Genomic DNA, 13,698 nt, shown 5'->3' on the forward strand with positions numbered 1-13,698 from the left:
CAACTTAAAGATACAAACTATGGTCTCAACGAGCAGTACCCAAAGGACATTCTCGACCGTCGAAAGCAACTTTTCACAATCCGAAAACAGAAGATAAATGAAGGAAAAAGAGCAATCATTTCAGTGGACAAATTATACATAGATGGACAACTATATCGCGATAAGGACATTACTCCCTGGCTTTTCTGAACATTTCACTTCCGATAACTGTCATCAGGGCAGTCTCTCTCTCTCTCTCTCTCTCTCTAATATATAAGATGTGATCTTGTTTTTGCACCTAGGTCTCGTGCCCCCCTACCGTATTCCACCTTATGTCTGTATTTAATGGTTTTTGTTTTGTTTGTGCTGTCCTGCTGTGTACATTCTGTCAATTATGTATCTGTAGTTTTGTCAGTTTGCCAACAACATTGCACTGTTACACACATGTGTACTGCTATACCCTTTCAAATACATGCACACACATTTATACATATACAGTACTAACAGGCCCACACATTAATATTTATTTCTGTTCACTTTCTATTAAAACATGTCAACTATCAATTTTATAACCTTGAACGTTCGTGGTTTCGGCTCTCAGACAAAGAGGATTAAAGTTTTGAATCATCTAAATAAACTACAAGCCGACATATGCCTTCTGCAAGAAACACATCTATCAGAATCTGATAATAACAAAATTAAATCATCAAAGTACAGTCATTTATTCTCGGCTCACTTCAATACAAAACAGAGAGGAGTATGCATTCTAATAAGTAAAAAAATCTCATTTGTTCATAATAGTACCATTAGAGACCCCGAGGGACGTTTCATTATCATAAACATCTCAATTAATAATAGCCCAGTTACAATTGGCAATTTATACGGCCCAAACATAGATGACCCATCTTTCTTTCAGACATTTTTTGCAAACTTTTCTAGCTGTCCAGTCATAATAGCAGGTGATTTCAACATAGTCCTAGACCCTACAATAGATAGATTTAACAGTTCAGACAATACACGTATCTGGAAATCTGTGGAAACCATAAAACAGTTCATGAGTGATTTTGGTCTTGCCGATAGTTGGCGTGCACAGCATCCTAACGTTAAAGAATATTCTTTTTTCTCACCAGTCCACCGATCGTATTCCCGCATTGACTTCTTTCTCACCAGTAATTCTATCATATCAAATATTTCTGAATCAAAGATCCATCCAATAGTTATTAGTGATCATGCCCCAGTAACATTAAAATGGAACATAAATAGTCCACATAAACCCATTACTAGATGGCGATTTAACACATCCCTTCTGAGAGATCATGACTTCGACAGCTATTTTAGAAGAGAGTGGGCATGCTTTCTAGAGATGAATGACTCCCCGGAATTATCTCCTTCTCTTCTGTGGGAAGCAGGGAAAGCAGTACTAAGAGGAAAATTCTCCGTTTACAAAAAAAAAGAAAGAGAAGGAACAACAAACAGAATTAGAACAAAAAATCAAAGAACTAGAAGACTCGAATGTAAATAATCCAACAGAAAAAACACAGGACACATTAAGAAAATTTAAACTTCAGTTAAACGAATTAATCAATAAACATACCCAATTCTTAATACAAAGGTTAAGACAAGAAAACTTCCATCACAGTAACAAATCTGGTAAATATTTGGCAAATCAAATCAAGCAAAATAAGGAAAAAACAACAATAGCAGCTATTGCAGACACAGCAGGGAAGTCCACCAATTCACCAGAAGAAATAAATCAAATTTTTCACAATTTTTATAGTAAATTATACTGTTCAGAAAAACACCCTACTCAGAAAGACATCAATTCATTTCTCAATAATATCAACTTATCTCAACTTAGTAAACATCAAATAAATACTCTTGAATCCCCGTTAACAGAACATGAATTTTTTAATGCCCTTAAACTTATGCCGAATAATAAAGCACCGGGTCCTGATGGATACCCTGCTGAGTTCTACAAACATTTTTGGTCCATCTTATCACCACTCTTTATCCGAATGATAAAAGAATCAAAACAAAAATCAAAACTCCCAGATAATATGAACACAGCTACAATTTCGCTTCTTCTCAAACCCAATAAAGACCCAACACTACCATCAAGCTATCGTCCAATTTCCCTAATTAATGTAGACATTAAAATCATTGCCAAAGCACTAGCCTATAGATTAGAAAAAGTCACACCATCTATAATACATCCAGACCAAACTGGTTTCATTAACGGTAGACTTGCATCTAACAACACACGTAGACTTTTTAACTTAATGTATTATTCATCAATTCACAAAGCCAAAACCATCATAGTCAGTCTTGATGCAGAAAAAGCATTCGATAGAGTAAACTGGAAATTCCTTTTTTTCTACATTAGAGAGGTTTGGTTTTGGGGAGTCATTCATCAATTGGATTAAAATTCTATATACATCACCTTTAGCCACCGTCATCACCAACGGACTAACATCACGTAGCTTCACACTGCACCGCGGGACTAGACAAGGATGCCCACTCTCCCCCTCACTTTTTACCATTTTCATTGAACCATTAGCAGCAGCCATCCGTCAAAACGACAACATAAAAGGAATTCAAACACTAAATATACACCACGAAATAAGTCTTTACGCTGATGACATATTATTATATTTACAAGATCCTCCATCATCATTACAAGAAACGATTAAACTCATTGACTCTTATTCAAATATCTCTGAATACTCAATCAACTGGAGTAAATCTGCTATACTTTCATTACATTCCACCAGTTTGGATGTGACATCCCATACACTACCAATTCCTCTATGCACCGATCACATCAAATATCTGGGTATTAATGTTTCCTCCAGGCTGTCAGAGCTGTTTAGACTCAACTACACTCCACTACTTAGAGCAATAGATGAGGATCTACAACGCTGGATGAACCTACCACTATCTATTATGGGCAGAATATCAGTAATTAAAATGACTATACTCCCTAAATTAACCTATTTATTTACAATGACACCAACACAACCCACCCTTTCTTGGTTTAAATCACTAGATTCAATAATTACCAAATTTTACTGGAAATACAAGACCCCAAGAATCAAACTGACCACTCTACAGAAACAGAGAACACAAGGAGGACTGGAAGCACCACATTTTTACCACTACTTTATGGCCAATCAACTTCAAAATATACACAAATGGATTCAACCTAACCCATCAGAAAGCACATGGCTAGATGTTGAACAAACAATTTGTAAGGACATTAATACTTCAGATTTACCCTTTTACAATCAGACAATCAAAAAGCATCACTGTTTTAAAATGCCGACAATAGCAGCAGCTCTGACAGCCTGGTGGAAATTCCATCAAATCACAAACTCTCCTCTTGCACCATCTAAATACACCCCAATTTGGAATAACCCAGATTTTGCAGCTAACAAGAAGCCACTCAATTTACGCACATGGGCAGAAAAGGTAATCACACAACTTCAGCATATCTTTCATAACAATAACCTGGCATCATTCTCCCACTTGGTTCAGAGATACGGCATTGGGAGCAATTGTTTTTTGGAATATTCACAAATCAAATCATCATTTCAATCAAAAATTGACTCTAGGACAATTAATCTAGACCTCCCCCTGCCAATATCAACGCTATTAAATATTTCTTCTTCTAAAAAGCTACTCTCCAAAATATACAGAATTATATCAAAATCGGACAATACATTAGGCATACCAAATGTTAAATGGGAATCAGATTTATCTATTGCCCCCGATGCCGCTCTCTGGACACAAATTTGCATTTACTTTACTTTACCCGATGCCGCTCTCTGGACACAAATTTGCATTTACTTCATGACGAAAAATGCCAATCTTCAACTTATACAATATAAAGTACTTCATAGATTTCACCTTACTGGACGAAAATGTTATAAACGTGGAGAGAAAGATGACCCAAGAGCGAAATGCAGCAAAGCAGACTTTAATTAACAGAGTCAGAATGTCCAGAGGAAAGAACAGAAATCTTCAGCATTAAATAATTGACAACGAAAATCTTCCGGTGAACTGATGCCGGGAACTCAAACTCAAATCCTCCGTCTAAGCAGCGGAGCGTCTCTGGAAGTAGAGGGTACCGAGAGAAATGCCAGCCGACTCCGGGACCTCCAGGTGATCAGAAAGCACGAGCGCAGTCACAGGTACTCTGTAACGAGTGTAGCTTAGTAGCAATTCACAGTAATAGAACAATCTTCTTACGTGCATAGAACAGACAGGACAGGACTTCGACACGACAGGACGTTTGGCAGAGAATTCGTACGCTTAGCATCAGAAATAATCTGGCAAAGAGACAGGGGAAAACAAGGCTAGAAAAAGAGAAGATAATTAGGGAAAGCGATGACTGGTGTGGAAATGATGATGAGGATAATAAGTAATGAAAGAGAACACCTGGGAAAAGAGCGATGTGTGCGTAATGACCAATGAAGTAATCAGGGATGTGTGAGCGTAAATGTGTGTGTGTGTGTATGTGTGTGAGAATGTGTGTGGCCAGAGGGGGGAGACAAAGTAAAGGAAGAACCAGGATCATGACAGTACCCCTCCCTCAACGAGCGCCCCCTGGCGCTCCCGAGGAAGGAGACTGACGAGACCGAAGAAAATCATCGACCAGCGAAGGGTCCAGGATGTCCCGGGCAGACACCCAACTCCTCTCCTCCGGGCCGTACCCCTCCCAGTCTACTAAGAACTGATGTCCACGACCTCGGCGACGCATGTCCAAGAGTCGACGGACCCTGTACATTGGAGACCCCTCGACACGAATAGGAGGAATAGAGGGGCGTGAGGGCGCACGAATCGACGGTTTAATGCAGGAGACATGGAAAACGGGGTGTACGCGACGAAGATTAGGAGGAAGCGACAGCTTGACTACGACAGGACTAATGACCTTACAAATGCGAAAAGGTCCGATGAAGCGAGGGACCAATTTACGAGACTCAGAGTGGAGTGGTAAATTTGACGAAGAAAGCCAAACCCTCTGGCCGCGAACGTAGCAGGGGCTCCTTACGCGACGCTTGTTGGCAGTGGTGCTCATGCGTCTCCTCGAGCGACAAAGAGCTGTTCTCACCGTTCTCCAAGTGCGTTTGCAGCGATTGATAAACGCCTGAACGGACGGGACATTAGATTCCGAATCCTGCGAGGGAAATAACGGGGGTTGATAACCCAGGCAGCAGGAAAAAGGAGAGAGACCCGTGGCGGACGAGGGAAGCGAGTTATGTGCGTACTCAGCCCAGGCGAGCTGCTCTGACCACGACGAAGGGTTACGATGAGCCAGACTGCGGAGAATGCGGACGACAATTTGATTGGCCCGTTCGGCCTGACCGTTAGTCTGTGGGTGAAACCCGGACGAAAGGCTAGCGGAGGCTCCAATGAGACGACAGAATTCCCTCCAGAATTGTGAGGCAAACTGTGGTCCCCTATCGGAGACAATATCAATGGGCAGACCGTGCAATTTAAAAACGTGATCAACCATGATCTGAGCCGTCTCCCTTGCGGAGGGGAGCTTGGAGAGCGGAATAAAGTGAGCGGATTTCGAAAAACGATCAACGACCGTTAGGATAACCGTGTTCCCCACGGAAGGAGGGAGACCGGTGATAAAATCGAGCCCTATATGGGACCACGGACGCGAAGGGACCGGTAACGGACGAAGAAAACCGGCTGGAGGCGAATTACCGGACTTAGTCTGGGCACAAACCACACAGGAAGCGATAAAACGCTGCGCGTCACGGTCCAAAGTGGGCCACCAAAAGCGTTGGCGAATCATGGCAAGAGTGCCCCGCACGCCGGGATGGGCAGATAATTTAGAGGAATGTCCCCATTGGAGAACAGCCAAACGCGCAGTGACAGGAACAAACAGACGATGCTTTGGACAGGCGCGCGGGACAGCGACACGGGCTAGTGAACGTTTGACCAACCTCTCTATTCCCCAAACCGCCGCGCCCACCACACAGGCAGAGGGAATGATCTCCTCCTGGGCAGTGGCGGGAGTTGATGAATCAAAGAGGCGAGAAAGAGCGTCGGGTTTAACATTCTTAGACCCGGGGCGATACGAGATGGTGAAATTGAAGCGTGTAAAAAATAGAGCCCAGCGAGCCTGACGAGCGTTTAATCTCTTAGCTGAACGAATGTATTCTAAATTTCTGTGATCCGTCCAAACAATGAACGGAACCGGAGCTCCCTCCAACCATTGACGCCACTCACCTAGAGCTAAACGAATGGCAAGCAGTTCGCGGTTACCGACGTCATAATTGCGCTCCGCGGGAGTGAGGCGGTGGGAAAAAAAAACACAGGGGTGTACCTTCTCATCAGAAGGAGAGCGCTGAGACAGGACAGCCCCGACCCCCACCTCCGAGGCGTCGACCTCGACGATAAATTGTCTCGTAATGTCCGGAGTGAGTAAAATGGGAGCCGTAGTGAATAGAGTCTTAAGACGATCGAATGAGCGTTGAGCGGAATCGGACCACTCGAATTTAGACTTAATAGAGGTCAAAGCGGTGAGAGGAGCGGCCACTTGGCTGAAGTTGCGTATAAAGCGGCGGTAAAAATTTGCGAAACCAAGAAACCGTTGGAGCGCGACACGAGAATTGGGGACGGGCCAATCCGTAACCGCCATTACCTTGTTAGGATCCATACTGACCCCCTCAGCAGAAATGACCGAACCGAGAAATGAGACCGAAGAGACGTGAAACGAGCACTTTTCTGCTTTTACAAAGAGTCGATTCTCCAGTAGGCGCTGGAGAACTCGCCGAACATGTTGCACGTGCACTTGGAGAGAGGGAGAAAAGATTAGTATGTCGTCGAGATAGACGAAGACAAAAATATTTAACATATCCCGAAGGACATCGTTTACGAGGGCTTGAAATACGGCAGGAGCGTTGACTAGACCGAACGGAAGAACCCGATATTCAAAGTGCCCGAGTGGTGTATTAAACGCGGTCTTCCACTCGTCACCCTCTTTGATGCGCACGAGATGGTAGGCGTTACGGAGATCGAGCTTAGTAAAAATCTTTGCTCCCTGCAATAATTCAAAGGCAGATGACATCAATGGTAAGGGATAGCGATTCTTAACAGTGATGTCATTCAGCCCTCGATAGTCTATGCAGGGACGTAAAGAACCGTCTTTCTTTTTGACAAAGAAAAAACCAGCGCCGGCTGGAGACGAGGACAGAACAATAGTACCCGCACTTAAAGATTCTGAGAGATAATTCTCGAGTGCTTCACGTTCGGGGGCTGACAAAGAATAGAGTCTGCCGCGCGGAGGAGTGGTACCCGGGAGTAGTTCAATGCTACAGTCGTACGGCCGATGAGGAGGGAGAGAGGTTGCCCGGGACCGACTGAAAACCTCCTGCAGATCGAGATAATCCTCCGGGACTCCAGACAAATCACCTGGCTCGACCTGTGAAGAAGAGACAGAAGAGACAGGAGGGATGGCAGAGGTTAAACAATCAACATGACAAGATAATTTCCATGATAAAATCGAATTATTAGACCAATTGATAAGAGGATTATGTTTGACCAGCCAGGGGTGTCCTAGAACCACCGGACTAAAAGGGGAAGAGAAAATTAAAAATGAAATATTCTCCTTATGGTTCCCTGAGACAGTGAGAGAGAGAGGGATGGTCTTCCTTTGAATCCTAGGAAGTGAACTTCCATCTAAGGCATACAGGGAGGTGGAGTCTCTTAAGTCTATGAGGGGAATACCTTGTTCTAGTGCCCACGTCTCGTCGAGGAAGTTTCCCTCAGCACCAGAGTCTATAAGGGCAGAACAAAAGACTGAAGTGTCAGGCCAGTGGATAAAGATAGGAAGAGAGGTACATGATCCCGATGGAGAGTCCTTGGAGTATGCACTCGCCAGTAGCCCTCCGTTCACTGGCGAGCCCTGGCTTTTACTGGACAAGCGCTGACGAAATGATTAGGCGCGGCACAGTACATGCACAGACGATTGGTAATTCTGCACTCTCGTTCCCTTGCAGTGATGCGTAGTCCACCGAGCTGCATCGCCTCCGGCTCCGTACCAGCAGAGGGCGAAGTAGAGATGAAAGGCGGAGTAGACAGCAGAGACGATTCCCGGCGGCGCGCGCGGTGACATAACTCAAAGCGCTTCTCTATGCGGATCGCCAGGTCGATGAGCGAGTCGAGACGAGCAGGCACTTCCCGAGCGTAGATCTCGTCCTTGAGTTCTGGAGAGAGTCCTTCTAGGAAGCGGGACACCAAGGCAGGCTCATTCCAGCCACTAGTGGTAGCTAAAGTGCGGAATTCGACTGAGAAGTCCGCTGCAGAACGCCTTCCCTGGCGAAGAGTAGACAGTAATCGTGAAGCCTCCTCTCCATAAGCCGAGCGATCAAAAACTCGGATCATCTCTGCCTTAAACTGGGAAAAATTAAACACACAGTCAGCGTCGACCTCCCAGTTAGCAGCTCCCCATTCACGGGCTCGTCCGGCCAGGAGAGAAATGACAAAGGCGACTCGAGCACGATCAGTAGCGTAGGTCGAGGGCTGGAGAGAGAAGACAACTTCACATTGCGTCAGGAAGGCGCGACATTGAGTGGGCTCACCGGAGTAACAAGGAGGATTGTTTATCCGCGGTTCTGGAAACTCACGGTGATCCTGGGTGGCGGGTGCTTCAGGACGCAGATGATGAACACGAGAGGAAAGGTCCGACACCTGAGAAGACAGGGACTCGACAGCCTGTCTTGCGGCAGAGAGCTCCTCCTGATGACGGCCCAGCATCGCGCCTTGGAGTTCAACAGCTGCTTGAAAGTCCATTTTGGCCAGATTATTCTGTTATAAACGTGGAGAGAAAGATGACCCAAGAGCGAAATGCAGCAAAGCAGACTTTAATTAACAGAGTCAGAATGTCCAGAGGAAAGAACAGAAATCTTCAGCATTAAATAATTGACAACGAAAATCTTCCGGTGAACTGATGCCGGGAACTCAAACTCAAATCCTCCTGTATGTGTGTATGTATGTATGTATGTATATATATGTATGTACAGTGCAATGCATAAGTGAATACACCCATGCTAAAGTTGACTAAAAAGAGGAATAAAAAATCATATTTTGGAAATTGAACTTAATGCCTTAATTTAAAAAATTAGGAAAAATCCAACCTTTAAGGACACCAATTTTCTTTGTGAATGAATAATGTATCGTATAAATAATAAATAAATAAATGTTCTTCCTTAAAATACATGGTGCATAAGTGAGTACACCCCTATGTTAAATTCCCATAGAGGCAGGCAGATTTTTATTTTTAAGTATTTAAAAAAAAAATTTTTTAGGATACTATGCATCCTGATAAAGTTCCCTTGGCCTTTGGAATTAAAATAGCCCCACATCATCACATAGCCTTCACCATACCTAGAGATTGGCATGGGGTACTTTCCATAAGATCATCTCTCAATGCAAATCAAACTAGCTTTTAGGCTAACTGAAATAAAATCATGCCAATCTCTAGGTATGGTGAAGGCTATGTGATGATGTGGGGCTATTTTAATTCCAAAGGCCAAGGGAACTTTATCAGGATGCATAGTATCCTAAAAAAAAATATAAAAAAATACTTAAAAATAAAAATCTGCCTGCCTCTATGGGAATTTAACATAGGGGTGTACTCACTTATGCACCATGTATTTTAAGGAAGAACATTTATTTATTTACGATACATTATTCATTCACAAAGAAAATTGGTATCCTTAAAGGTTGGATTTTTCCTAATTTTTTAAATTAAGGCATTAAGTTCAATTTCCAAAATATGATTTTTTATTCCTCTTTTTAGTCAACTTTAGCATGGGTGTATTCACTTATGCATAGCACTGTATGTATGTGTGTATATATATATATATGTATATATTATTTTTTATTTTTTTTATTATTATTATTTTTATTTTAATTTTATTTTTCTTCCTCTCCTTTCTTTTCTCTCTCTCTTTTCACGCCTCAGTTGACTGTGGCCCTGTGTGGTTGGGTTTAGTAGTTGGTGGATGTGCTGTGGGGCCGGGGACTCCAACCTGTACCAGCTTTGGCCTGGTTTTCTTGCATCTGGCTGGCTCAGCACTACATGCCTTGTTTTTTTTTTTTTTTGTTTTTTTTTTTGCATCTCTAGACGGTATACATATATCTATCTTAAAAAATAAAATGATGGAAAGAGGGATATATATATATATATATATAAAAGAAGGAATGATAAAAAAAAGGAAAAAAAATAAATGGATGAATAAATGTATAAATAAAAATGCATACATGTTTATCAGACACACACAGGGTAAGTGGGACGTGAGCATGGGGGCCTGGGCCTTCCACTGGGCTGGCTCCGCGCTGCACGTCACACTTTTTTAATGCACCATACACCTAACAATACATATACAGTACATATGAAAGGTAATCATGACATGTGAACGGCGGCCAGGGGTGAGACTTTGGTCCTTGTGCCCTGCAGCCCCTCTCCTAGATGGCACGTCCTGGGCTTAAACTATGCCTTGCCTAAGGAGGGCCCAGAGGCAGCCTTACAATATATTTATTCTTTTTAGCTTTATTATTATTAATATTATTATTATTTTGTTATTAATATTATGTTTACTACCATTAACATTATTATTATTAATATTATTATTACTATTCTGTCCTCTTTCTAACCCTCCAACTTTCCTAATTTTTTTTAATTATTTTTATTATTATTATTATTATTATTATTTATTTTATTTTTTTGAGTTAATTACTATCCTCTAATTTTTGTTAGTAATGTTATTATTACTATTATTATTACTGTTATCATTACTGTTGTACTTTTTCTTTTAGTTATACATCCAACCCCAACACCCAGACACACACACACAAACACACACACACACACACACACACACACTCATATTCACACTAACCATGTTGGCTGTATGTGCTGTATTCACACAAACCATGTTGGCTGTCATGTATGTTTTGTTGACCCTGGTTACTCTGTATTGGATTTGTCACCTTTAAATAGCATGTTTGTTTGCATAATAAAAAAAAATAAAAATTAAAAAAAAAATAAAAAAAAATAAACAGGTACACTCACCTAAAGGATTATTAGGAACACCATACTAATACTGTGTTTGACCCCCTTTCGCCTTCAGAACTGCCTTAATTCTACGTGGCATTGATTCAACAAGGTGCTGAAAGCATTCTTTAGAAATGTTGGCCCATATTGATAGGATAGCATCTTGCAGTTGATGTAGATTTGTGGGATGCACATCCAGGGCACGAAGCTCCCGTTCCACCACATCCCAAAGATGCTCTATTGGGTTGAGATCTGGTGACTGTGGGGGCCATTTTAGTACAGTGAACTCATTGTCATGTTCAAGAAACCAATTTGAAATGATTCGAGCTTTGTGACATGGTGCATTATCCTGCTGGAAGTAGCCATCAGAGGATGGGTACATGGTGGTCATAAAGGGATGGACATGGTCAGAAACAATGCTCAGGTAGGCCGTGGCATTTAAATGATGCCCAATTGGCACTAAGGGGCCTAAAGTGTGCCAAGAAAACATCCCCCACACCATTACACCACCACCACCAGCCTGCACAGTGGTAACAAGGCATGATGGATCCATGTTCTCATTCTGTTTACGCCAAATTCTGACTCTACCATCTGAATGTCTCAACAGAAATCGAGACTCATCAGACCAGGCAACATTTTTCCAGTCTTCAACTGTCCAATTTTGGTGAGCTCGTGCAAATTGTAGCCTCTTTTTCCTATTTGTAGTGGAGATGAGTGGTACCCGGTGGGGTCTTCTGCTGTTGTAGCCCATCCGCCTCAAGGTTGTGCGTGTTGTGGCTTCACAAATGCTTTGCTGCATACCTCGGTTGTAACGAGTGGTTATTTCAGTAAAAGTTGCTCTTCTATCAGCTTGAATCAGTCGGCCCATTCTCCTCTGACCTCTAGCATCAACAAGGCATTTTCGCCCACAGGACTGCCGCATACTGGATGTTTTTCCCTTTTCACACCATTCTTTGTAAACCCTAGAAATGGTTGTGCGTGAAAATCCCAGTAACTGAGCAGATTGTGAAATACTCAGACCGGCCCGTCTGGCACCAACAACCATGCCACGCTCAAAATTGCTTAAATCACCTTTCTTTCCCATTCTGACATTCAGTTTGGAGTTCAGGAGATTGTCTTGACCAGGACCACACCCATAAATGCATTGAAGCAACTGCCATGTGATTGGTTGATTAGATAATTGCATTAATGAGAAATTGAACAGGTGTTCCTAATAATCCTTTAGGTGAGTGTATATAATAATGTGGGTAAATGTGTAAGCTAGATGTATGCTTTTATAATAAATTGTCTATCTATCTATCTATCTATCTATCTATCTATCTATCTATCTATCTATCTATCGTTTGTAATAATATGATTTGCAAAAATGAAAACTGCTGCTTCTGTGTAGATTGGAGAATCAAAGTGTATGTGCGTTGTGCACGCTATACATTATGGTCAAGCATGCGCCCTTAAAATAGCATAATGAACAACGCGCAACGCGCCACTGACTTTAGACTAGGTTTTTTCTGGCCAGTGGCGCAATTGTTTTATGGAACAGTAAAATAGCACCAGGGATTGTTTGCGCCGGAACACGCCTCCTTTTTTGCGCTGAACCGCCCAGGGAGCGCAAGTTCATTCCCTAGTTTAGCGACGTGCTTCTGTGGAGGGAAAAGCGCGCTTTGCACGGGTGCAAAATAGGAATGAAACATCCGTCGCTGTACAAAGTCAATTGCGCTGGGTGCAAGATAGGGCCCTTCGACTTTTTGGGACTTTAGCTTATTCACTGTATCCCCCAGAGTAAGATAAGTCCATACATACCTTTTTGTCAGCCATGATCACGAATCACGTTCGCTACTAGCTAGTTAGTCACGTTGGTTTTGTTGACGGAACAGCGCTTCTCCGGTGCTGCGCTAATCACTTCGCCCAAGTAGCAGTGCTTCGCCTTCTGAGAAAATAGGGGACTGCGAAAATAGATCCCTTATTGGGATTAGTATGCTAGCTGTAGCCATTTACATCCAGTCTTTGTGCTAAGCTAGGTTTTACTTACCCAACCAGTTTGTTGGTTTAAAATGGTATTATCCATGTTTTAAAGGTTCTTCGGGAGAAAGCGAACAGTGTCCATTGTCACCGGTTGTCAAACCAGGGCAGCCCACCTCGGTAATTCTGCGACTGCCATCTAGTGGAAGCTGCCTGCCTTGCCTTTCAGTTGCGTGTGGATCGTCAGTGCTGAAAACTGCGGAAAGCAAGTCTCAAAATCGAACAGGATCGACTCGAACAAGGAATCAATAAATGCAGGCGTGTCACCTGATCCAGAAATGCACGGATTCCTTTTTGCACGCGGAAATTGTTAGCCTGGAAATCCAGACCTAAATCTAAAAGATTAATGGTCTGGCATCGACTAATGAATCTCGGCCAGCTCGAGGGGCGGCACCAAGCATGCATTTGAAAATCTCACTGCACGCAATTGGATAACACTACAAACAATCACAACAATAAACCCCCGTACGCTTAGCTACCAGCGGAGCTAACCGGTAGATTAGACTCTTGCTGTATCCGGCCGGCAAAACAGCAAAAACGTCCTTCTGGAACGATTTGAGCGCCGTCTTCTGTTCCTGTTTTAGAGAAAAAGCCAAGCCTAACTCGTTCATTGTAGCGGCCAAGGC

Source organism: Abramis brama (assembly GCF_963993115.1).
Source record: "Abramis brama genome assembly, chromosome: 17".
Taxonomy (NCBI): domain Eukaryota; kingdom Metazoa; phylum Chordata; class Actinopteri; order Cypriniformes; family Leuciscidae; genus Abramis; species Abramis brama.